The sequence below is a fragment of the Hyperolius riggenbachi genome, chromosome 12 (genome assembly GCF_040937935.1).
Source record: "Hyperolius riggenbachi isolate aHypRig1 chromosome 12, aHypRig1.pri, whole genome shotgun sequence".
In the NCBI taxonomy this organism is placed as follows: domain Eukaryota; kingdom Metazoa; phylum Chordata; class Amphibia; order Anura; family Hyperoliidae; genus Hyperolius; species Hyperolius riggenbachi.
In genome coordinates this window covers 88,910,419-88,936,060 of record NC_090657.1, presented here as the reverse complement: position 1 = coordinate 88,936,060, position 25,642 = coordinate 88,910,419, and the positions used below count along the sequence as shown (strand labels likewise).

Here is a 25,642-nt window from a genome sequence, read left to right as displayed (position 1 = left end):
TAAACAGAGTTCATGAGAACCATAAAGCAACGAGATCAATTACGATATATATTGATCAATCTAAAGTGTAAAGAGTACAAGCCGCAGGGCGAATCCCAAATCATTAATAAGAATTGATTTGTTTGTATTTCGATTTCAGGTGTTTGGCAATATGGAATTGAGACAGCTGCAGTGCTGACAGCAAAGATGGAGATGTCAGTCGGATAAGCGAAAGGTTCCAGATGCCAATCTAAGCTTGGAGGAACACGAGATTCCTGAAATCGGAAAGAGACTAAAACACGAGATTCCTGAAATCGGAAAGAGACTAAAACACGAGATTCCTGAAATTGGAAAGAGACTAAACCACGAGATTCCTGAAATCGGAAAGAGACGAAAAAAACTGTCTGAGCAAAGCATAGTGCAAATTGCTAATGCTTTTCTTTCCCAAGGTGGTGCTTTTATAATGAGGAGTACCGTGCTGATGGTGATCCTAGGTTGCCATTCCGTCCTAGGAGAACGAAGAGAGGACATTCTCATGTATAATAAGGGGTTAATGAGAATGCAAGGCCCAAGCATGTTAATGTTGGGTGACAAAGGTACTGATCCTTTCACACCATGGTGAAAAAGTGAAAAATGGTGAAAAAAGGTGAAAAAAGTGAAAAAGTGAAAAAAGGTGAAAAAAGGTGAAAAAAGGTGAAAAAGGTGAAAAAAGTGAAAAAAATGAAAAATGGTGAAAAAGTGAAAAAAGGTGAAAAAGGTGAAAAAAGGTGAAAAACGTGAATAAAGTGAAAAATGGTGAAAAAAGTGAAAAAAGGTTAAAAACGTGAAAAATGGTGAAAAAGTGGAAAATGGTGAAAAAAGTGAAAAAAGGTGAAAAACGTGAAAAATGGTGAAAAAGTGAAAAATGGTGAAAAAAGGTGAAAAAAGTGAAAAAGTGAAAAAAGGTTAAAAAAAGGTGAAAAAAGGTGAAAAAGGTGAAAAAAGTGAAAAAAATGAAAATGGTGAAAAAGTGAAAAAAGGTGAAAAAGGTGAAAAAAGGTGAAAAACGTGAATAAAATGAAAAATGGTGAAACAAGTGAAAAAAGGTTAAAAACGTGAAAAATGGTGAAAAAGTGAAAAATGGTGAAAAAAGTGAAAAAAGGTGAAAAACGTAAAAAATGGTGAAAAAGTGAAAATGGTTTAAAAAGTGAAAAAAGGTGAAAAACGTGAAAAATGGTGAAAAATTGAAAAAAGGTGAAAAAAGTGAAAAAAAAGTGAAAAAGTGGAAAAATGGTGAAAAACGTGAAAAATGGTGAAAAAGTAAAAAAATGGTGAAAAAGGTGAAAAAAGGTGAAAAACGGTGAAAAATGGTGAAAAAAAGTGAAAAAGGTGAAAAAGTGGAAAAAAGGTGAAAAAATGTGAAAACGTTAAAAATTGGTGAAAAAGGGAAAAATGGTGAAAAAAGTGAAAAAAAGGTGAAAAACGTGAAAAATGGTGAAAAAGTGAAAAATGGTGAAAAAAGTGAAAAAAGGTGAAAAACGTGAAAAATGGTGAAAAAAGTGAAAAACGGCGAAAAAAGTGAAAAAAAAGTGAAAAAGTGAAAAAAGGTGAAAAAAGGTGATAAAGGTGAAAAAAGTGAAAAATGGTGAAAAAAACGAAAAAAGGTGAAAAAGTGGAAAAAGTGAAAAAATGTGAAAACGTTAAAAATTGGTGAAAAAGGGAAAAATGGTGAAAAAAGTGAAAAAAGGTGAAAAACGTGAAAAATGGTGAAAAAGTGAAAAATGGTGAAAAAAGTGAATAAAGGTGAAAAACGTGAAAAATGGTGAAACAAGTGAAAAACGGTGAAAAAAATGAAAAAAAAGTGAACAAGTGAAAAAAAGTGAAAAAAGTGAATAAAGGTGAAAAACGTGAAAAATGGTGAAAAAAGTGAAAAACGGTGAAAAAAATGAAAAAAAAGTGAACAAGTGAAAAAAAGTGAAAAAAGGTGATTGTAATGATCGCTGCTGCAGCAGCTATTACTGGAAGTATTAGTGCTGCAGCTCAGGCAGTTCTGATCTATTTCCATGCAAGTTGCATAGCTTTGTCTGTCTTTCCCTGCTGTCAGCTTGTGACTGATTATCATTCACCTGTGTGGGAATCTGCATGTCTGCTCCCATTGGATGACCTCAGTATAAAGATCTGCTTCCTGCAGGGTTTCCTTGGGTTTTCATAGCTTCAGCCTAAGCCTGTCTTGCTGTCGCTTTAGCCCCCGATCGTGTTTCTTGTTATAAAGATACTTTGCTGGTCTTTGCATCATATATTGGTTCATTGCCAATATATATGCATACCAGCACGTTTATTATTTTCCTTGTATTTGTGTTACGTTAATACATCAGTGTCGCTGATGTATACGTACACAAACTGTTTATATCCTGTGTGCAGTTAGTCAGCTTTCCAGCACGTTTTGGTAGGTTGCGCGTACCGTGACCACCCGTGCTGAGGTAGTTACCCTGCTCCTGGTTCTGTTTGTGGATTGCGTTTATCTCTGCGAAGAGATAACGAATCCTTCTGAATCCTGTCCTGTTACCGTTTGTGGATTGCGTTCATCTCTGCGAAGAGATAACGAATCCTTCTGAATCCTGTTCTGTTGCTGTTTGTGGATTGCGTTCATCTCTGCGAAGAGATAGCGAATCCTTCTGAGTCCTGTTCCCTGTGTTACTCCATTCCTAGTCAGCGTTCCTGCTTATGTCATATATCGGTTCATTGCCGATATATACATATGTTAGTCAGACGTAACAAATAGTTTCATTGATAGCTGTAATTGTAATACGCTAGGAAAACATACTTATTGTATATTTATCTGTGTTACGTTCATCTATCTCGATCCTGCTATTTTCTGACTATCCTGTCCTGTCTTTGTGAGGCACGCCATCGCCGCAACGCATTGGCTGCCTCATTCCAGTCTGTCTGGTTTTGGACGCTTGCTGTCGCTAAGTAGCCGCTAGCTAGCAAGCGTTCATTCTGTCTACCTGTCCTGATCTCCTCAGTTCTGGTTTGTGCGCTCAGCGCTACTTTGCGCTGAGACGTTATAACGAAAGCATTGTTTGTGGCTGTCAGGTCTGCACCGGCTCTGTGCGCCACAATCTCCTATTGGAGTCAGTCCTCCCCTCCACTATACTAGGGATAGCTTGTTTCCTGGTGCTAGTGTGTGTACCTCCTCCACGCCAGCTCATGCGTTGCATGCTGACTGTGGAGAATACACCACCAAGCGTTACATTATGAAAACCCCATTACCAATCCCCATTGTGGGGGGGGATTCCCAGAAAGTATGACACTGTTAATTATGGTTCCTGTTCCTTTAAGAAATTTGAAGAACTTAGCTCTGAAACAGAAAATGAGTTTTTCTCTGAATGTACCAGGTTCCTGACCAATCCTGATCTCCAAGCGACTCCTGTTTCAACCTGGGCACTCCAACTAAGTTATATTTTGTTTAAAGGGGAATTATTCCAGTGGGCATTTGATGTTCTCAATCATTCCGATTTGAAAGATAGACCGCTGGAATTTCTAGCGTTTGTGATCCATAACTGGTTGCACATAGATCCATTGCCTTTTCCTCTTAATGAACTCCTAGCAGCAGGCCAATCAGCTGCTCCTTCAATTGCTTGCAAGAATGAGCAGCAAGCAGAAAGTGTTACTGATAATTTTCCTGCAGCTTTGAATAAATCACCAAAAACCGCAAGGTCAAAGGCAAAACGCAAACGTTCTAAGAAACGTGTCCAATCTGCAGAATCATTATCCTTAGCGACTGAGACCTATAATGAGATTCTGCCATTAACAGATAATGAAATGCAATTGTCTTTCAGGGGAGTTAAATGGACTTATGAAACTACTAATGAACTTTCCTCCCTGGCTAGGGAAAATAAAGATTTTTGTTTAAAAGAATTATCTGAGTATGATTATGATGAGATATTACAGAGTATTGAACAAATCAACTTATTTGTGAACCAAGGGAAGTTTGCATACACTACAGTTCAACACTTGCTACAGGTATTGGAAATTCTTAAGAATAAGGAATCTGCCAATCACCTGCTAATTAACCCTATACATGTGCCTGCCACAATCATATCTGCAGACTGTGATCAGCCTAAATGTTTCGCTGTTAAGTATGCATGGGATCCTCCATTCGAGAGGGGAGAGATGGAAGCCCTGGTCTGTGAATGGAAGAATGATTCAAGTTCATTTTGTCAATTTTACAGTGCAAAAAGTGAAATGGTATTGAACGCATGCATTAAGTCAGCCTATAACCTAATAGAGGCTGGTGTGTGTAGGTATGACCGTGTGGCTCCCTTGATTGATGTGTGGGAACTGATTTTGGATGATTTTTATGTGACTCCGAATTCGCAAATTTGGCGTTCTGACCCGCCTGCTTCAGCACCTTTGGCTGATTCAGCAGGTGATTCGGAGCTCTTTTTGTGTGAAATTGAAGTTCCTGCAATTCCACCCTGTACCAGGGATAACTCAGTGTTACTTCCCAGTAAAACAGAAGCCACTGATACATTCTTAACCTTGCCCTGCGCAAATTTCTCAGCAGAGAATCCAGAGGTCCTGCTGACTTCCGAGTCCAGTCTAGCCAGTACTCATGACTCTTTGTTTAGTGAAACAGACACCAGAAAAATCTTGCCTGTCTCTGCAAACACTTCTGCAGAAATTACCTGTGTTAATAAAGTTCAACTCCTGTCTGATCCAGCAGATGCCAGTAGGTGCACTGCATCAGTTTCCGAGTCCCAGCAATCCTGTCTAGTAAACTCAGAACCCCAGCATCTGAATTTTCCAATTTTACAAATGAATGGTGATTCAGATGCGCAAACATTGTGTCTTGATCTTCCTGTTTCTACACCTCGCTCTAGTTTCGTGAATAGCTCAGAGCATCTGCTATGTGAACCTGAAATCGCAGAATTATTACCTTGTTCAGAAAATTTTCCAATAAATTTGCCCTGTACCATGAATTGTGCAGTAGATCTCTCCAATGAAACTCAGGTCACAGAATCATTATGCTGTCCAGCAGGTGCTTCCATGGTTTTGCCCTGCAATATGGACTGTTCAGTGATCCTGTCCAGTGAAGCTGTGGTCGCAGAGTCTTATGCTTCACCCAGTACTTTGGATACTTTAAACCCTCTAGCAGAGGAGGCTGAAGCACTGCTTACCTCAGTTGGTGTTGCAGTAATATTCACTTGTCTAGCAGCTGTTTTGGAATTAAAGTCTGCTCTAATAAAACTTGATGAATTTCTGCCCAGCAAAGCAGAAGCCATTGAAATATTGTCCTCGTCAGCAAGTGTGTCAGATACCTTGCCCTGTACACAGTCTGATTTAACCAATGTTGAGTCCCTCTCCAGTGTTGTAACAGCCGAGGAACTCCAGCCCTGTCCTCTGAATGTTTCAGAAGTCTTGCCCTGTAACATGGATAATTCTGATTCTCTGGTCAAAATAATAGAAATCTCAGAATTTCAGTCCGGTCTGATGAGTGTTCCTGAAACCCAGCCCTGTATCCTGAAAGATTCTGGTTCTCTGGCCGCTGTGGCAGAGGTTCCAGAGTTCCCTTCCTGTCCAGGGAATTCCTCAGTTTTGCCTAGTCCAGTGGGGGCTGCTGCAATACTGACTTGTTCTGCAGCGCCTCATGAGCTCCAATCCAGTGTATTAAATGAGTCTCTGTCCAGTCCAGAGGTAGTTGTGGAGTCCCTGTCTGGTTCAGTGCATACATCAGAAGATTTGTCCTGTCTTGTTAGTGCCCCTGAATCTGATTTGTTACTGACTTTGCTGGAATCAGCGACATCTAAGTCTGATCCAGCATTCTCGTGTAAAAGTCCAGTAGTTGCGAAGTTTAGTCATGATGATTTTTTTTTGGCCAGTCCTGGTTTTGGTCCTGTCTTGGCTGACCCTGAGGCTCACAGTTCCTTGACATGCCCAGAGGTTTCTCTTGTGCCGGTGTGCCCAGATGTTCTTTGTGTGCCAGAATGCCCAAGTGTGTCTAAGGTGTTAGCGTGCTCTGATGCTTCCTTAGTGGGAACACGTTCTGATATTGCCAGTCTGCCTGCATGCCCAGAGATGGTTCTGGTCCCTGAAAGCCCTGATATTGATGTTTGTCCTTGTGGCCCTGACTCGGGAATTGCCCTAGGTTCCATAGGGGTTCTTGATAGTTCTCCATGTGAGCCTAAGGGGCATTCTGACCTATGGGGATCTCTTTGGAACTTCAAGGTGTTCTGGGAGGTCTCTGAGAAAACTTGTCCTGGTGCCTTGGACTGGTTCAACAGTGGGTTTTGTGTTGGTAAAGACAGTACCGGTGGGCATTGCAAAGGCTTTGGCGTTTCTGAACTGTTCCTGGAAGGCGGTGGGTATCGCTCAGGGAGTTTCGGAGGGCTTTCTTCTGGAAATCATGGTTCTGATGGGTGTCGCGCTGGGGCTTGTAGTGCTGATGGGCATGGTTCTGTAGGTTCTGGTTCTGATGGGTCCAGTCTTGTGGGGACTGATTCTGGAATTCGGTCTTGCCGGGCTGTCCCGGTCATCATGAATTATCAGTCAGACTGTTTTGTTAGAAATTTCAGTTTTGAAAAGCGTCTGGAATCCACTTTTAAAGGCGGGGGTACTGTAATGATCGCTGCTGCAGCAGCTATTACTGGAAGTATTAGTGCTGCAGCTCAGGCAGTTCTGATCTATTTCCATGCAAGTTGCATAGCTTTGTCTGTCTTTCCCTGCTGTCAGCTTGTGACTGATTATCATTCACCTGTGTGGGAATCTGCATGTCTGCTCCCATTGGATGACCTCAGTATAAAGATCTGCTTCCTGCAGGGTTTCCTTGGGTTTTCATAGCTTCAGCCTAAGCCTGTCTTGCTGTCGCTTTAGCCCCCGATCGTGTTTCTTGTTATAAAGATACTTTGCTGGTCTTTGCATCATATATTGGTTCATTGCCAATATATATGCATACCAGCACGTTTATTATTTTCCTTGTATTTGTGTTACGTTAATACATCAGTGTCGCTGATGTATACGTACACAAACTGTTTATATCCTGTGTGCAGTTAGTCAGCTTTCCAGCACGTTTTGGTAGGTTGCGCGTACCGTGACCACCCGTGCTGAGGTAGTTACCCTGCTCCTGGTTCTGTTTGTGGATTGCGTTTATCTCTGCGAAGAGATAACGAATCCTTCTGAATCCTGTCCTGTTACCGTTTGTGGATTGCGTTCATCTCTGCGAAGAGATAACGAATCCTTCTGAATCCTGTTCTGTTACTGTTTGTGGATTGCGTTCATCTCTGCGAAGAGATAGCGAATTCTTCTGAGTCCTGTTCCCTGTGTTACTCCATTCCTAGTCAGCGTTCCTGCTTATGTCATATATCGGTTCATTGCCGATATATACATATGTTAGTCAGACGTAACAAATAGTTTCATTGATAGCTGTAATTGTAATACGCTAGGAAAACATACTTATTGTATATTTATCTGTGTTACGTTCATCTATCTCGATCCTGCTATTTTCTGACTATCCTGTCCTGTCTTTGTGAGGCACGCCATCGCCGCAACGCATTGGCTGCCTCATTCCAGTCTGTCTGGTTTTGGACGCTTGCTGTCGCTAAGTAGCCGCTAGCTAGCAAGCGTTCATTCTGTCTACCTGTCCTGATCTCCTCAGTTCTGGTTTGTGCGCTCAGCGCTACTTTGCGCTGAGACGTTATAACGAAAGCATTGTTTGTGGCTGTCAGGTCTGCACCGGCTCTGTGCGCCACAATCTCCTATTGGAGTCAGTCCTCCCCTCCACTATACTAGGGATAGCTTGTTTCCTGGTGCTAGTGTGTGTACCTCCTCCACGCCAGCTCATGCGTTGCATGCTGACTGTGGAGAATACACCACCAAGCGTTACAGTGATAAAGGTGAAAAAAGTGAAAAATGGTGAAAAAAATGAAAAACGGTGAAAAAGTGGAAAAAAAGGTGAAAAAAATGTGAAAAATGGTGAAAAACTTGAAAAATAATGAAAAAGTGAAAAACGGTGAAAAAAAGTGAAAAATGGTGAAAACCGTGAAAAATGGTGAAAAACTTAAAAATGGTAAAAAAAAGTGAAAAAAGGTTAAAAAAGTGAAAAATGGTGAAAAAGTGAAAAAAAGGTGAAAAAAGTGAAGAAGGTGAACAAAGTGAAAAATGGTGAAAAAGTGGAAAGCCAGTACTGTCAAGTGTTTTCTCTTTCCGCGGTAATGAGAATAGGTGCATACATGCAGCATGTCCCCAGTTGATTACTTGTTGATGGCACATCAACCACTCAACATTCCACTCATACACACCTCATTTTAAAAGCACACAAAAAATTGATATCAAGAAGGTAGTGTGGCCGAGCAGTCTAAGGCGCTGGATTTAGGCTCCAGTCTCTTTGGAGGCGTGGGTTCAAATCCCACCACTGCCAGTCTACAACTTCTATCTTGCCTCGCAGGTCTGTTGTGGATCTCCTACGTCCCTTCATCAACAACAAAAAAGCTCAAATACTTCTCTTTTCCTCCATCAGCTTGCACAACAACATGAATGAGGCTTTCCCAGCACCACACTTTCTTTCACCGCTACAAAGGAATACAGTTTAGAAAAAAAAAGTGCTTACAATGGCTTAAGACCTTTACATGCACTTTTCCACTGGATTCTGACAATGTGCCACAGCTCATAACTCCTGGCTGTGGAGGACCTTTTGACAGCAACAGGGGCAACAGATAGGACTCTCTACAAAGTAAACAGGGCAAAGATCTCATTTAGATGACTGAGGTGAGATCTGCCCCTATTACCCAATAGTAGGCAAATGTTTCCTCTCAATTGTAGGTGAATGGGATTTTAGGTATACGTGCAATAGCATCTATTCCAGTGCTACGGGCTACATTGTACATTGTACGTAAGTGGACAATTGTGATTTTTTTAGACAGGTGACATTACTTTTGCATAAAAGCTGATACATTAACTACGTGGGCAGTTAGGGGTTCGAGAGGATGTCTTTTATTGTACGCTAGGCCAAAGCAGGTTTTCTCAACCAGGGTTCCCTGGAAGCCCAAGCTTCCTTCAGGACTTTTCAGGGGTTCCCTGGCATTTTCCCCACTTGCCCCAGTAAGGTCGGTTTCCTTGAGATGCAAAAATTATTTGAAGGCTTCCTCCAGGGTCTCATGATGGGAATACACCATGAGATTTTTTGGCAGATAGTTGGTTCAATAGATAATTTAATGCATATCCGATCTGATTTTCGATCGGAAAATTGATCGGAAAAGCGATCGGACAGTAGGTGCTGCACTCAGTGGTATCAGAGCAATGGAACACAAGTCAGTACTGTTATGCGTTCTTCCTTATGGAACTGAGAATGGCTGCCAACATGCAGCATATCCCCAGATGATAACCTGTTGATGGCACAGTAATTAACCGCTTAACCTTTGACTCTTGAAAAACGTGTCTTAAAGCACGCAAGAGTAGACATCCGCAGGGTAGTGTGGCCGAGCGGTCTAAGGCGCTGGATTAAGGCTCCAGTCTCCTCGGAGGTGTGGGTTCAAATCCCACCACTGCCAGCCTTTAACTTCTCGCTTGCTTGACAAGGATATACTATGTAGGAAAGATAAGGCCTCAGCTCCTCTGGCTTTAACACTTGCTCAAATACTTGTCCAAGCTTATACATCAGGGCCATTTGAGGAGCTTATCTTGGTCAGAAAAGGTTACATCCATTGATTCTGCTGTGGCATAGAGTGCTTTACCTGCACTTTCCTAGGTGCTGTCATCAGAGGCATAGAACCAAAGCCAGTACTGTCAAGTGTTTTCTCTTTCTGCGGTATTGAGAATAGGTGCATACATGCAGCATGTCCCCAGTTGATTACTTGTTGATGGCACAATAATGAACCACTTAACATTCCACTCATACACACCTCATTTTAAAAGCACACAAAAGATCGATATCGGCAAGGTAGTGTGGCCGAGCGGTCTAAGGTGCTGGATTAAGGCTCCAGACTCCTCGGAGGCGTGGGTTCAAATCCCACCACTGCCAGTCTACAACTTCTATCTTGCCTCGCAGGCCTCTTGTGGATCTACTACGTCCCTTCATCAACAACAAGAAAGCTCAAATACTTCTCTTTTCCTCCATCAGCTTGCACAACAACATGAATGAGGCTTTCCCAGCACCACACTTTCTTTCACCGCTACAAAGGAATACAGTTTAGAAAAAAAAGTGCTTACAATGGCTTAAGACCTTTACATGCACTTTTCCACTGGATTCTGACAATGTGCCACAGCTCATAACTCCTGGCTGTGGAGGACCTTTTGACAGCAACAGTGGCAACAGATAGGACTTTCTACAAAGTAAACAGGGCAAAGATCTCATTTAGATGACTGAGGTGAGAGCTGCCCCTATTACCCAATAGTAGGCAACTGTTTCCTCTCAATTGTAGGTGAATGGGATTTTAGGTATACGTGCAATAGCATCTATTCCAGTGCTACGGGCTACATTGTACATTGTACGTAAGTGGACAATTGTGATTTTTTTAGACAGGTGACATTACTTTTGCATAAAAGCTGATACATTAACTACGTGGGCAGTTAGGGGTTCGAGAGGATGTCTTTTATTGTACGCTAGGCCAAAGCAGGTTTTCTCAACCAGGGTTCCCTGGAAGCCCAAGCTTCCTTCAGGACTTTTCAGGGGTTCCCTGCATTTTCCCCACTTGCCCCAGTAAGGTCGGTTTCCTTGAGATGCAAAAATTATTTGAAGGCTTCCTCCAGGGTCTCATGATGGGAATACACCATGAGATTTTTTGGCAGATAGTTGGTTCGATAGATAATTTAATGCATATCCGATCTGATTTTCGATCAGAAAATCGATCGGAAAAGCGATCGGACAGTAGGTGCTGCACTCAGTGGTATCAGAGCAATGGAACAAAAGTCAGTACTGTTATGCGTTCTTCCTTATGGAACTGAGAATGGCTGCCAACATGCAGCATATCCCCAGATGATAAACATGTTGATGGCACAGTAATTAACCGTGTTAAAATGGTGAAAAAAATGAAAAAAGGTGAAAAAGTGGAAAATGGTTAAAAAAGTGAAAAAGTGAAAAAAGGTGAAAAAAGGTGGAAAAGGTGAAAAAAGGTGAAAAACGTGAAAAACGGTGAAAAAAGTGAAAAATGGTGAAAAACGTGAAAAGGTGAAAAAGTGAAAAAAGGTGAAAAACGTGAAAAATGGTGAAAAAGTGAAAAATGGTGAAAAAAGGTGAAAAAAGTGAAAAAGTGAAAAAAGGTGAAAAAAGGAGAAAAAGGTGGAAAAGGTGAAAAAAGGTGAAAAACGTGAAAAAAGTGAAAAACGGTTAAAAAAGTGAAAAAAGGTGAAAAACGTGAAAAATGGTGAAAAAGTGAAAAATGGTGAAAAAAGTGAAAAAAGGTGAAAAACGTGAAAAATGGTGAAAAAGTGAAAAATGGTGAAAAAAGTGAAAAAAGGTGAAAACGTGAAAAATGGTGAAAAAGTGAAAAATGGTGAAAAAAGGTGAAAAAAGTGAAAAAGTGAAAAAAGGTGAAAAAGGTGAAAAAGGTGAAAAAAGTGAAAAACGGTGAAAAAAATGAAAAATGGTGAAAAAGTGAAAAAAGGTGAAAAAGGTGAAAAACGTGAATAAAGTGAAAAATGGTGAAAACCGTGAAAAATGGTGAAAAAAGTGAAAAAGGTGAAAAACGTGAAAAATGGTGAAAAAGTGAAAAACGGTGAAAAAAGTGAAAAAAGGTGAAAAACGTGAAAAATGGTGAAAAGTGAAAAATGGTTTAAAAAGTGAAAAAAGGTGAAAAACGTGAAAAATGGTGAAAAAGTGAAAAAAGGTGAAAAAATTGAAAAAAAGTGAAAAAAGGTGAAAAATGGTGAAAAAGTGAAAAACGGTGAAAAAAGTGAAAAAAGGTTAAAAAACGTGAAAAATGGTGAAAAAGTGAAAAATGGTTAAAAAAGTGAAAAATGGTGAAAACCGTGAAAAATGGTGAAAAAGTGAAAAACGGTTAAAAAAGTGAAAAATGGTGAAAAAGTTAAAAATCGTAAAAAGAGAAAAAAGGTGAAAAACGTGAAAAATGGTGAAAAAGTGAAAAATGGTGAAAAAAGTGAAAAAAGGTGAAAAACGTGAAAATGGTGAAAAAGTGAAAAATGGTGAAAAAAAGTGAAAAAAGGTTAAAAAACGTGAAAAATGGTGAAAAAGTGAAAAATGGTGAAAACCGTGAAAAATGGTGAAAAAGTGAAAAACGGTTAAAAAAGTGAAAAAAGGTGAAAAACGTGAAAAATGGTGAAAAAGTGAAAAATGGTGAAAAAAGTGAAAAAAGGTGAAAAACGAGAAAAATGGTGAAAAAGTGAAAAATGGTGAAAAAAGTGAAAAAAGGTGAAAAACGTGAAAAATGGTGAAAAAGTGAAAAATGGTGAAAAAAGGTGAAAAAAGTGAAAAAGTGAAAAAAGGTGAAAAAAAGGTGAAAAAAGGTGAAAAAAGGTGAAAAAGGTGAAAAAAGTGAAAACAGTGAAAAAAAATGAAAAATGGTGAAAAAGTGAAAAAACGTGAAAAAGGTGAAAAAAGGTGAAAAACGGTGAAAAAATGAAAAATGGTGAAAAATGGTGAAAAAAGTGAAAAATGGATAAAAAAGTGAAATAAGGTGAAAAACGTGAAAAATGGTGAAAAAGTGAAAAATGGTGAAAAAAGTGAAAAATGGTTTAAAAAGTGAAAAAAGGTGAAAAACGTGAAAAATGGTGAAAAAGTAAAAAAATGGTGAAAAAAGTGAAAAAAGTTGAAAAATGGTGAAAAAGTGGAAAAAAGGTGAAAAAAGTGAAAAACGGTGAAAAAAGTGAAAAATGGTGAAAAAGTGAAAAATGGTGAAAAATGGTGAAAACGTGAAAAATGGTGAAAAAAGTGAAAAACGCTGAACAAAGTGAAAAAGGTGAAAAAAGTGAAAAACGTGAAAATTGGTGAAAAAGTGAAAAATGGTGAAAAAAGTGAAAAAAGGTGAAAAACTTGAAAAATGGTGAAAAAGTGAAAAATGGTGAAAAAAGGTGAAAAAAGTGAAAAAGTGAAAAAAGGTGAAAAAAGGTGAAAAAAGGTGAAAAAGGTGAAAAAAGTGAAAAACGGTGAAAAAAATGAAAAAAGGTGAAAAACGTGAATAAAGTGAAAAATGGTGAAAACCGTGAAAAATGGTGAAAAAAGTGAAAAATGGTGAAAAAAGTGAAAAAAGGTGAAAAACGTGAAAAATGGTGAAAAGTGAAAAATGGTGAAAAAAGTGAAAGAAGGTGAAAAACGTGAAAAATGGTGAAAAAGTGAAAATGGTTTAAAAAGTGAAAAAAGGTTAAAAACGTGAAAAATTGTGAAAAATTGAAAAAAGGTGAAAAAAGTGAAAAAGTGGAAAAATGGTGAAAAACGTGAAAAATGGTGAAAAAGTAAAAAAATGGTGAAAAAAGTGAAGAAGGTGAACAAAGTGAAAAATGGTGAAAAAGTGGAAAGCCAGTACTGTCAAGTGTTTTCTCTTTCCGCGGTAATGAAAATAGGTGCATACATGCAGCATGTCCCCAGTTCATTACTTGTTGATGGCACAATAATCAACCACTCAACATTCCACTCATACACACCTCATTTTAAAAGCACACAAAAAATTGATATCAAGAAGGTAGTGTGGCCGAGCGGTCTAAGGCGCTGGATTTAGGCTCCAGTCTCTTTGGAGGCGTGGGTTCAAATCCCACCACTGCCAGTCTACAACTTCTATCTTGCCTTGCAGGTCTGTTGTGGATCTCCTACGTCCCTTCATCAACAACAAAAAAGCTCAAATACTTCTCTTTTCCTCCATCAGCTTGCACCACACTTTCTTTCACCGCTACAAAGGAATACAGTTTAGAAAAAAAAGTGCTTACAATGGCTTAAGACCTTTACATGCACTTTTCCACTGGATTCTGACAATGTGCCACAGCTCATAACTCCTGGCTGTGGAGGACCTTTTGACAGCAACAGTGGCAACAGATAGGACTCTCTACAAAGTAAACAGGGCAAAGATCTCATTTAGATGACTGAGGTGAGATCTGCCCCTATTACCCAATAGTAGGCAAATGTTTCCTCTCAATTGTAGGTGAATGGGATTTTAGGTATACGTGCAATAGCATCTATTCCAGTGCTACGGGCTACATTGTACATTGTACGTAAGTGGACAATTGTGATTTTTTTTAGACAGGTGACATTACTTTTGCATAAAAGCTGATACATTAACTACGTGGGCAGTTAGGGGTTCGAGAGGATGTCTTTTATTGTACGCTAGGCCAAAGCAGGTTTTCTCAACCAGGGTTCCCTGGAAGCCCAAGCTTCCTTCAGGACTTTTCAGGGGTTCCCTGGCATTTTCCCCACTTGCCCCAGTAAGGTCGGTTTCCTTGAGATGCAAAAATTATTTGAAGGCTTCCTCCAGGGTCTCATGATGGGAATACACCATGAGATTTTTTGGCAGATAGTTGGTTCGATAGATAATTTAATGCATATCCGATCTGATTTTCGATCGGAAAAGCGATCGGAAAAGCGATCGGACAGTAGGTGCTGCACTCAGTGGTATCAGAGCAATGGAACAAAAGTCAGTACTGTTATGCGTTCTTCCTTATGGAACTGAGAATGGCTGCCAACATGCAGCATATCCCCAGATGATAAACCTGTTGATGGCACAGTAATTAACCGCTTAACCTTTGACTCTTGAAAAACGTGTCTTAAAGCACGCAAGAGTAGACATCTGCAGGGTAGTGTGGCCGAGCGGTCTAAGGCGCTGGATTAAGGCTCCAGTCTCCTCGGAGGCGTGGGTTCAAATCCCACCACTGCCAGCCTTTAACTTCTCGCTTGCTTGACAAGGATATACTATGTAGGAAAGATAAGGCCTCAGCTCCTCTGGCTTTAACACTTTCTCAAATACTTGTCCAAGCTTATACATCAGGGCCACTTGAGGAGCTTATCTTGGTCAGAAAAGGTTACATTTGAGAAGACTAATCCATTGATTCTGCTGTGGCATAGAGTGCTTTACCTGCACTTTCCTAGGTGCTGTCATCAGAGGCATAGAACCAAAGCCAGTACTGTCAAGTGTTTTCTCTTTCTGCGGTATTGAGAATAGGTGCATACATGCAGCATGTCCCCAGTTGATTACTTGTTGATGGCACAATAATGAACCACTCAACATTCCACTCATACACACCTCATTTTAAAAGCACACAAAAAATCGATATCGGCAAGGTAGTGTGGCAGAGCGGTCTAAGGCGCTGGATTAAGGCTCCAGTCTCCTCGGAGGCGTGGGTTCAAATCCCACCACTGCCAGTCTACAACTTCTATCTTGCCTCGCAGGCCTCTTGTGGATCTACTACGTCCCTTCATCAACAACAAGAAAGCTCAAATACTTCTCTTTTCCTCCATCAGCTTGCACAACAACATGAATGAGGCTTTCCCAGCACCACACTTTCTTTCACCGCTACAAAGGAATACAGTTTAGAAAAAAAAGTGCTTACAATGGCTTAAGACCTTTACATGTGTTATAATTTAAGTAGGCCTCAGTTATTTGGACTGAGTTAGTCAAAAAGGCTTGATGAGCAGACCTGCCCTTTAAGGGGATTTTCTCTGAAGAGAGAAAATCTGCAGTTCTGTCAGCAGAACTAGAACATACCAAGAAGCTGTTCTGATCAAGGCCGCAGGTCTCCCTGACCTGGGCCTGGAACAATAAACATCAGTCATGTTTTGTAAATATTCACATTCCTGCATGTATGTCAAATGTCTCATCGATTATTAATCGAGTAGGCGGGTATGATGACACCATGAGTGGGTCCACCAATAGACTGATATAGGGGGTGGCGAAGATGATGTCATATTTCTCTTTCCTAGCCGGTATTAAAGCTGGAGCAAGCAATGGAGAACTCACTTCTGCTTCTTCCTTCTGCACTAGCTCGCAAGGCCGACTGGGACCTAAGCATGTTCGTCCTTTCTGTAATCTGATATAATGTATGCTGTACATATGTAGTTTAGGGTAACGTAGTTAGGAAGAAGGTACCTGATTGACTTCAAGAGGGAGTCTAATCATGAGCTTATAACGCAACATGAAGATTGGCATGGCTAGGATATGATGAATGTATCTATCTGTATTCCTGTGACTTGAATAAATGACGGAAACATTGAAAGAAGCCTGAGCAAGTCTATATCCTGTTTGCTGTGTGGAGAGTCAAGTGATCTCACAGTCTGTGAGACGATGGTGTCGAAGCAAGGTGATAAGAACAGTTTATAACAGTGGTGCCTGAAACCCTTCCCTGCCTAGCGAAACAGGCAGACGGGCCGGGGCCGAAGAAGAGGTTTTCAAGATGTTCCACAGCAAAACAAGCGGAATAGACGGACGCGGACTGTAAAGCTTATCAAGCTGATACTGATAAGCTGGTGTGAGAGTGTGCATTGCGTGAGCCAAGCAAGCACACGACGGGCTGCTGCAATTCGTGGAAACCAGCGGCGAACCGCGTGGATGTTAAACTTTGACTGAAAGTGCACATCAGTCATAGCCAAAACCGGGTCGCAGGTGACTGGAAGCTCCGAGGCCGGCTGGCAGCTGCCGCTGGAGATCGATCCGCTGAGCCAGTGTGGGTACACAGAGATGGCTCAGTAATTCCAGGGGGTCCACTCAAGGTTCGTGAAGTTGCCACAAGCTGGGCGAATTGGCAGGCCTACGAAGTCCTCTGCTCAGGCAAGTTTGATTTACGTTGTTACGTTGTTATATGGCATTATATGTGTTGTATTTGGGTGTTATAACAAGGAGAGAATGATGTGTTAAGGTGTACAGTCTGTGTTAATTGCAGCGGGGAGGCTGCGTGCTTCATTTTTTTTTGTGTGTTGTTCCTTTTTCTGTGTTGGTTTTGTTTTTTTTTCTCCCCGTCCAGAGACTGGGAGTGATGCCAGCTGTGTTTTCGTTTAGCAGAGAGCTGCCCGCGGAAGAGATAAGGGGGGGCGGCTGTCAAGCAGGTGGAGGGGAGAGAAGAGAGAGAGAGAGAGATAGCTGAGTAGAAGGGAGAGAAGAGGAAAGCGAGTGTCTTTCTGTTTGTGAGATGTTCTGCACATTTCTCGCATTTCCAGTCGGTGCTGCTGATAACATGTTTTGTCAATGTCTGTATTGTGTTGATGTTCTAGCTGGGATGTTAACAGTTAAAACAGTTAAAGTGGTTTGGAGTCGTATAGCTCGCTCGGGCGGTTCTTAGTTATGTCTGTGTTAGAGTGAGAAAGATTCCCGCGTCTCTGGGGATCCGTATGTCTGATTGCAGTTCGGATTACAGCTGAGACGTGAAGGAATGCGGAGGCTGATCTGTGTGTAACTGCATAAAAAATGTATGTTCTATTTGCATTTTGTGTTCTCTCCTAGGATATAGGAAACGAGAGGCTGCTATGGGAGCAGCCATTTTAGCTGGCAGTCCAGGACTCAAAATGGCGGCAGTGGAGAGAGCCCGCCCCCGAGAGTCATGGCCCCCACACGTCATGGCAGGGGGGGAGGAGGGGCTGGGGGGGATCCACGTCACGTCAGGCTGGGCTCGCGGCTCCGGGCAGAGCAGCTGAAAGGGAGGGGGGGTAGAAATACAGAGACGTGCTACTGTGTGTCTCGGGTCTCAAAGTATTTCCCCAGAGGTTTTCCCTGAGTCCGTGGAGAGGAATGCCAGGATACGTGCAACAAGCTATTACTGTATGATTAGCAGGAGCACGGATAGGAAAAGTGTCCCAGCTAGGGGCAGGGACACACGTAGCAGTGCAGGTCAGGAAAGTGTCTGTACTGTGTTGCTTATGGGATTCTTCCTGTAAGTGGGGCACCTTAATGGGTGGTGCAGCATGAGTTCCCAATAGAGTATAGGGGGGGACAGTGCATCAGGGGGGTGCCGGAGGTGGAAAAAAAGGGAGTTGACCAATACGGGTTTCCGTCGCCGCTGATGCAGAGCGGTAACGTTTTTTCCGGTTTTTGTCGTGGACAGGGCCAGAGCTTGACTGAGAGGTCTATGCTGGGCTGTTTTTTTGTGCGGTTTTTTTTTGGTTGGTCAAATATGTTTTTTCCAGCTCCTGTCAATTGTAGCACAAAGAACAAGGACTGACAGCAGTTCATGGGGCAATTATACAGATGATAGAATTGCCGTTTACAGAGTGACAGTGTATCAGTACGGTGTTTGCCAGGTGACTACCTCCCAAGTGGGCATTCAGGGATCTGCATACAGGCATGTGACGCTGGTATGCTTAGCCCTGCACCCTGTGTAGTTTAAGTGCAAAGCGCTCCTTCCTACAGGGAGGCAGCCGTTTTTTTTGTGAAGTCTGGGGGTAGTGGCACGGCAAACATTGATCAGAGGGTACAACACACAGAACTTCTAGCAGAGCTGGTATCGCGATGAAGTTCTAGACAAGTAAATGCGATAATGAGTAAGAGCATTGCAGGCTCACCTGCAAAGCAGCAACAGGTGTGGCATCCGTAATCTGTGCATGCGACGGCCGCGCATGGACAGATAGGGGGGGATGTGGAGTGAGCTGCAATGAGGTGAGAGCTTCCAAACGGGGAAGCGAGCTTCCAAAGGTGAAGTCCGCGGGAGCATATTTTAAACAGGTAAGTACTGAGGATAGTACTGAGGTAGGGGCGTGAAGTTTAACTCCAATCTACCAATAAGAGTAAACAGAGTTCATGAGAACCATAAAGCAACGAGATCAATTACGATATATATTGATCAATCTAAAGTGTAAAGAGTACAAGCCGCAGGGCGAATCCCAAATCATTAATAAGAATTGATTTGTTTGTATTTCGATTTCAGGTGTTTGACAATATGGAATTGAGACAGCTGCAGTGCTGGCAGCAAAGATGGAGATGTCAGTCGGATAAGCGAAAGGTTCCAGATGCCAATCTAAGCTTGGAGGAACACGAGATTCCTGAAATCGGAAAGAGACTAAAACACGAGATTCCTGAAATCGGAAAGAGACTAAAACACGAGATTCCTGAAATTGGAAAGAGACTAAACCACGAGATTCCTGAAATCGGAAAGAGACGAAAAAAACTGTCTGAGCAAAGCATAGTGCAAATTGCTAATGTTTTTCTTTCCCAAGGTGGTGCTTTTATAATGAGGAGTACCGTGCTGATGGTGATCCTAGGTTGCCATTCCGTCCTAGGAGAACGAAGAGAGGACATTCTCATGTATAATAAGGGGTTAATGAGAATGCAAGGCCCAAGCATGTTAATGTTGGGTGACAAAGGTACTGATCCTTTCACACCATGGTGAAAAAGTAAAAAATGGTGAAAAAAGGTGAAAAAAGTGAAAAAGTGAAAAAAGGTGAAAAAAGGTGAAAAAAGGTGAAAAAGGTGAAAAAAGTGAAAAAAAATGAAAAATGGTGAAAAAGTGAAAAAAGGTGAAAAAGGTGAAAAAAGGTGAAAAACGTGAATAAAGTGAAAAATGGTGAAAAAAGTGAAAAAAGGTTAAAAACGTGAAAAATGGTGAAAAAGTGGAAAATGGTGAAAAAAGTGAAAAAAGGTGAAAAACGTGAAAAATGGTGAAAAAGTGAAAAATGGTGAAAAAAGGTGAAAAAAGTGAAAAAGTGAAAAAGTGAAAAAAGGTTAAAAAAGGTGAAAAAAGGTGAAAAAGGTGAAAAAAGTGAAAAAAATGAAAATGGTGAAAAAGTGAAAAAAGGTGAAAAAGGTGAAAAAAGGTGAAAAACGTGAATAAAATGAAAAATGGTGAAAAAAGTGAAAAAAGGTTAAAAACGTGAAAAATGGTGAAAAAGTGAAATATGGTGAAAAAAGTGAAAAAAGGTGAAAAACGTAAAAAATGGTGAAAAAGTGAAAATGGTTTAAAAAGTGAAAAAAGGTGAAAAACGTGAAAAATGGTGAAAAATTGAAAAAAGGTGAAAAAAGTGAAAAAAAGTGAAAAAGTGGAAAAATGGTGAAAAACGTGAAAAATGGTGAAAAAGTTAAAAAATGGTGAAAAAGGTGAAAAAAGGTGAAAAACGGTGAAAAATGGTGAAAAAAAGTGAAAAAGGTGAAAAAGTGGAAAAAAGGTGAAAAAATGTGAAAACGTTAAAAATTGGTGAAAAAGGGAAAAATGGTGAAAAAAGTGAAAAAAAGGTGAAAAACGTGAAAAATGGTGAAAAAGTGAAAAATGGTGAAAAAAGTGAAAAAGGTGAAAAACGTGAAAAATGGTGAAAAAAGTGAAAAACGGCGAAAAAAGTGAAAAAAAAGTGAAAAAGTGAAAAAAGGTGAAAAAAGGTGATAAAGGTGAAAAAAGTGAAAAATGGTGAAAAAAACGAAAAAAGGTGAAAAAGTGGAAAAAAGGTGAAAAAATTTGAAAACATTAAAAATTGGTGAAAAAGGGAAAAATGGTGAAAAAAGTGAAAAAAGGTGAAAAACGTGAAAAATGGTGAAAAAGTGAAAAATGGTGAAAAAAGTGAATAAAGGTGAAAAACGTGAAAAATGGTGAAAAAAGTGAAAAACGGTGAAAAAAATGAAAAAAAAGTGAACAAGTGAAAAAAAGTGAAAAAAGTGAATAAAGGTGAAAAACGTGAAAAATGGTGAAAAAAGTGAAAAACGGTGAAAAAAATGGAAAAAAAGTGAACAAGTGAAAAAAAGTGAAAAAAGGTGATAAAGGTGAAAAAAGTGAAAAATGGTGAAAAAAATGAAAAACGGTGAAAAAGTGGAAAAAAAGGTGAAAAAAATGTGAAAAATGGTGAAAAACTTGAAAAATAATGAAAAAGTGAAAAACGGTGAAAAAAAGTGAAAAATGGTGAAAACCGTGAAAAATGGTGAAAAACTGAAAAATGGTAAAAAAAAGTGAAAAAAGGTTAAAAAAGTGAAAAATGGTGAAAAAGTGAAAAAAAGGTGAAAAAAGTGAAGAAGGTGAACAAAGTGAAAAATGGTGAAAAAGTGGAAAGCCAGTACTGTCAAGTGTTTTCTCTTTCCGCGGTAATGAGAATAGGTGCATACATGCAGCATGTCCCCAGTTGATTACTTGTTGATGGCACATCAACCACTCAACATTCCACTCATACACACCTCATTTTAAAAGCACACAAAAAATTGATATCAAGAAGGTAGTGTGGCCGAGCAGTCTAAGGCGCTGGATTTAGGCTCCAGTCTCTTTGGAGGCGTGGGTTCAAATCCCACCACTGCCAGTCTATAACTTCTATCTTGCCTCGCAGGTCTGTTGTGGATCTCCTACGTCCCTTCATCAACAACAAAAAAAGCTCAAATACTTCTCTTTTCCTCCATCAGCTTGCACAACAACATGAATGAGGCTTTCCCAGCACCACACTTTCTTTCACCGCTACAAAGGAATACAGTTTAGAAAAAAAAAGTGCTTACAATGGCTTAAGACCTTTACATGCACTTTTCCACTGGATTCTGACAATGTGCCACAGCTCATAACTCCTGGCTGTGGAGGACCTTTTGACAGCAACAGGGGCAACAGATAGGACTCTCTACAAAGTAAACAGGGCAAAGATCTCATTTAGATGACTGAGGTGAGATCTGCCCCTATTACCCAATAGTAGGCAAATGTTTCCTCTCAATTGTAGGTGAATGGGATTTTAGGTATACGTGCAATAGCATCTATTCCAGTGCTACGGGCTACATTGTACATTGTACGTAAGTGGACAATTGTGATTTTTTTAGACAGGTGACATTACTTTTGCATAAAAGCTGATACATTAACTACGTGGGCAGTTAGGGGTTCGAGAGGATGTCTTTTATTGTACGCTAGGCCAAAGCAGGTTTTCTCAACCAGGGTTCCCTGGAAGCCCAAGCTTCCTTCAGGACTTTTCAGGGGTTCCCTGGCATTATCCCCACTTGCCCCAGTAAGGTCGGTTTCCTTGAGATGCAAAAATTATTTGAAGGCTTCCTCCAGGGTCTCATGATGGGAATACACCATGAGATTTTTTGGCAGATAGTTGGTTCAATAGATAATTTAATGCATATCCGATCTGATTTTCGATCGGAAAATTGATCGGAAAAGCGATCGGACAGTAGGTGCTGCACTCAGTGGTATCAGAGAAATGGAACACAAGTCAGTACTGTTATGCGTTCTTCCTTATGGAACTGAGAATGGCTGCCAGCATGCAGCATATCCCCAGATGATAACCTGTTGATGGCACAGTAATTAACCGCTTAACCTTTGACTCTTGAAAAACGTGTCTTAAAGCACGCAAGAGCAGACATCCGCAGGGTAGTGTGGCCGAGCGGTCTAAGGCGCTGGATTAAGGCTCCAGTCTCCTTGGAGGTGTGGGTTCAAATCCCACCACTGCCAGCCTTTAACTTCTCGCTTTCTTGACAAGGATATACTATGTAGGAAAGATAAGGCCTCAGCTCCTCTGGCTTTAACACTTGCTCAAATACTTGTCCAAGCTTATACATCAGGGCCACTTGAGGAGCTTATCTTGGTCAGAAAAGGTTACATTTGAGAAGACTAATCCATTGATTCTGCTGTGGCATAGAGTGCTTTACCTGCACTTTCCTAGGTGCTGTCATCAGAGGCATAGAACCAAAGCCAGTACTGTCAAGTGTTTTCTCTTTCTGCGGTATTGAGAATAGGTGCATACATGCAGCATGTCCCCAGTTGATTACTTGTTGATGGCACAATAATGAACCACTTAACATTCCACTCATACACACCTCATTTTAAAAGCACACAAAAGATCGATATCGGCAAGGTAGTGTGGCTGAGCGGTCTAAGGCGCTGGATTAAGGCTCCAGTCTCCTCGAAGGCGTGGGTTCAAATCCCACCACTGCCAGTCTACAATTTCTATCTTGCCTCGCAGGCCTCTTGTGGATCTACTACGTCCCTTCATCAACAACAAGAAAGCTCAAATACTTCTCTTTTCCTCCATCAGCTTGCACAACAACATGAATGAGGCTTTCCCAGCACCACACTTTCTTTCACCGCTACAAAGGAATACAGTTTAGAAAAAAAAGTGCTTACAATGGCTTAAGACCTTTACATGCACTTTTCCACTGGATTCTGACAATGTGCCACAGCTCATAACTCCTGGCTGTGGAGGACCTTTTGACAGCAACAGTGGCAACAGATAGGACTCTCTACAAAGTAAACAGGGCAAAGATCTCATTTAGATGACTGAGGTGAGATCTGCCCCTATTACCCAATAGTAGGCAAATGTTTCCTCTCAATTGTAGGTGAATGGGATTTTAGGTATACGTGCAATAGCATCTATTCCAGTGCTACGGGCTACATTGTACATTGTACGTAAGTGGACAATTGTGCTTTTTTTAGACAGGTGACATTACTTTTGCATAAAAGCTGATACATTAACTACGTGGGCAGTTAGGGGTTCGAGAGGATGTCTTTTATTGTACGCTAGGCCAAAGCAGGTTTTCTCAACCAGGGTTCCCTGGAAGCCCAAGCTTCCTTCAGGACTTTTCAGGGGTTCCCTGGCATTTTCCCCACTTGCCCCAGTAAGGTCGGTTTCCTTGAGATGCAAAAATTATTTGAAGGCTTCCTCCAGGGTCTCATGATGGGAATACACCATGAGATTTTTTGGCAGATAGTTGGTTCAATAGATAATTTAATGCATATCCGATCTGATTTTCGATCGGAAAATTGATCGGAAAAGCGATCGGACAGTAGGTGCTGCACTCAGTGGTATCAGAGCAATGGAACAAAAGTCAGTACTGTTATGCGTTCTTCCTTATGGAACTGAGAATGGCTGCCAACATGCAGCATATCCCCAGATGATAAACCTGTTGATGGCACAGTAATTAACCGCTTAACCTTTGACTCTTGAAAAACGTGTCTTAAAGCACGCAAGAGTAGACATCCGCAGGGTAGTGTGGCCGAGCGGTCTAAGGCGCTGGATTAAGGCTCCAGTCTCCTCGGAGGCGTGGGTTCAAATCCCACCACTGCCAGCCTTTAACTTCTCGCTTGCTTGACAAGGATATACTATGTAGGAAAGATAAGGCCTCAGCTCCTCTGGCTTTAACACTTGCTCAAATACTTGTCCAAGCTTATACATCAGGGCCACTTGAGGAGCTTATCTTGGTCAGAAAGGTTGCTTTTGACCTAGCTCCCGGACTTCCAGTAGAGGGTGTACTTGCTGTTTCCTTGAAGCCGACTTTGAAGCACTTTTTTGGGCACCATTTGAACTTGAGGTCCCTGCTTGGCTTGGGCCTAGCAGGGGCCTTGCCGGCTCATACCCCCCCTACTGCTTCAACTTACCTGGGGGATGCCCCTGGCCAAGTGGATCCGGTGACTTGGTTCAGGGAGGTAAAATTGAGGATGGAGCTGGTGGAAGACCTAGGAAAAAAGTACAAGACTATAAAGTACAGGTTTGGGGCATCCTGGAGGAAAGAAATGTCCCACACGAATGAGGACCTAGTCCAGCTAAAGAAAGAGATAAGGATGCAAAAAGACATCTTACACAGCCTGGAGTACATTGGAGGGCCCCTAGCGGAAAACTACCAACACAGGCGGCGTTTCCGCAAAATGCTGGGCCCGGATCCTGAAATCGATACAAGCAGTGAGGATAATGAGGAAGATGAGGAGTGCATGGTTGTGGAATCTAGTAGCACACCAGTGGAGGCGCCTGACTGGATCAAGAAGGAAAAAGGTGAGGGGGATAAAGTACCTAGCTCTGCGGTGGGTGCCCGGGAGGGTGTGGGTAGTGCCTGCCTTGCTTCCCCTGCCGCCGGAGGTCCGGGCGGTATAGCTGCCGCTGGGGCCCCTGGAGTGGTAGTGGGTGGTGGGGTGAGTGCTGCCAGCACCAAGGCTGAAAAAGCTGTGCCCCCTGCTATGTTATCTAGCGGTGGGGTTGATGGGGCTGTGATGGCCTCCCCGGGTGCCCGCACAGAATCTCCCCCTGCTCCCCTGGATGCTGCTAGTAGGGCTTTACCCGGTCCTCTGGTGGTGTCTGGGGATGCTGCGGGGGGTGAGAAGTGCGCCCAGAGTTTTAGGGAAAGTCCCTCAGAGCCTACCTGTGTTTCCAGTGCGGAGGTCCGTAATGGCGCCGACAGCGCTATCCCTATGAGCCAAGATGGCGCCGAGACGCCAAACACTGTTGATGAGACGCCGGAGGAACTTTCGGCCCGCCTACCGGAAGTGATGTGCGGAGCTGAGGCGGCCAATCAGCCGCATGGGAAAGCGGCAAGCGTTCCCCACGTGGCCATCCATACGCATGACGCCATTGAAACAGGCGTTCATGACGCAGCCAGGGGGACGCATGGAAAAAGTCCTGATGCGGCCAGTAAGCCGCATCAACATGCGGAGGATGCGGAAGATGTGACCAAGCGTATGGAAGGAGGTGGGTGCAATGCGGCCGGAGATCCGCATCACCACACACAGTCTGCAGCCAATCCAGACGGAATTTCGTATTACAACACGGAAACTGGGGCCGATGACGTGAAAAATGGTGAAAAAGTGAAAAATGGTGAAAAAAGGTGAAAAAAGTGAAAAAGTGAATAAAGGTGAAAAAAGGTGAAAAAGGTGAAAAAAGTGAAAAACGGTGAAAAAAAATGAAAAATGGTGAAAAAGTGAAAAAACGTGAAAAAGGTGAAAAAGGTGAAAAACGGTGAAAAAAATGAAAAATGGTGAAAACCGTGAAAAATGGTGAAAAAGTGAAAAACGGTTAAAAAAGTGAAAAAAGGTGAAAACCGTGAAAAATGGTGAAAAAGTGAAAAATGGTGAAAAAAGTGGAAAAAGGTGAAAAACGTGAAAAATGGTG

At 41.7% G+C, this 25,642-nt stretch overlaps 10 non-coding genes across 10 annotated transcripts; all 10 read left to right on the top strand.

Moving 5' to 3' along the window:
* The first annotated feature begins 8,295 nt into the window (after positions 1 to 8,295).
* On the top strand, positions 8,296 to 8,377 carry TRNAL-UAG (transfer RNA leucine (anticodon UAG)). Its single transcript has one exon. It is a non-coding gene; the product is annotated as a tRNA-Leu (tRNA).
* Positions 8,378 to 9,424: 1,047 nt separating this feature from the next.
* On the top strand, positions 9,425 to 9,506 carry TRNAL-AAG (transfer RNA leucine (anticodon AAG)). The gene has a single exon. It is a non-coding gene; the product is annotated as a tRNA-Leu (tRNA).
* Positions 9,507 to 9,894: 388 nt separating this feature from the next.
* Positions 9,895 to 9,976, top strand: TRNAL-AAG (transfer RNA leucine (anticodon AAG)). Its single transcript has one exon. It is a non-coding gene; the product is annotated as a tRNA-Leu (tRNA).
* Positions 9,977 to 13,588: 3,612 nt separating this feature from the next.
* TRNAL-UAG (transfer RNA leucine (anticodon UAG)) lies at positions 13,589 to 13,670 on the top strand. Its single transcript has one exon. It is a non-coding gene; the product is annotated as a tRNA-Leu (tRNA).
* A 1,020-nt stretch (positions 13,671 to 14,690) lies between these two features.
* On the top strand, positions 14,691 to 14,772 carry TRNAL-AAG (transfer RNA leucine (anticodon AAG)). The gene has a single exon. It is a non-coding gene; the product is annotated as a tRNA-Leu (tRNA).
* Positions 14,773 to 15,174: 402 nt separating this feature from the next.
* TRNAL-AAG (transfer RNA leucine (anticodon AAG)) lies at positions 15,175 to 15,256 on the top strand. The gene has a single exon. It is a non-coding gene; the product is annotated as a tRNA-Leu (tRNA).
* Positions 15,257 to 21,006: 5,750 nt separating this feature from the next.
* On the top strand, positions 21,007 to 21,088 carry TRNAL-UAG (transfer RNA leucine (anticodon UAG)). Its single transcript has one exon. It is a non-coding gene; the product is annotated as a tRNA-Leu (tRNA).
* A 1,048-nt stretch (positions 21,089 to 22,136) lies between these two features.
* Positions 22,137 to 22,218, top strand: TRNAL-AAG (transfer RNA leucine (anticodon AAG)). The gene has a single exon. It is a non-coding gene; the product is annotated as a tRNA-Leu (tRNA).
* Positions 22,219 to 22,620: 402 nt separating this feature from the next.
* On the top strand, positions 22,621 to 22,702 carry TRNAL-AAG (transfer RNA leucine (anticodon AAG)). The gene has a single exon. It is a non-coding gene; the product is annotated as a tRNA-Leu (tRNA).
* Positions 22,703 to 23,749: 1,047 nt separating this feature from the next.
* TRNAL-AAG (transfer RNA leucine (anticodon AAG)) lies at positions 23,750 to 23,831 on the top strand. Its single transcript has one exon. It is a non-coding gene; the product is annotated as a tRNA-Leu (tRNA).
* Positions 23,832 to 25,642: the final 1,811 nt, after the last annotated feature.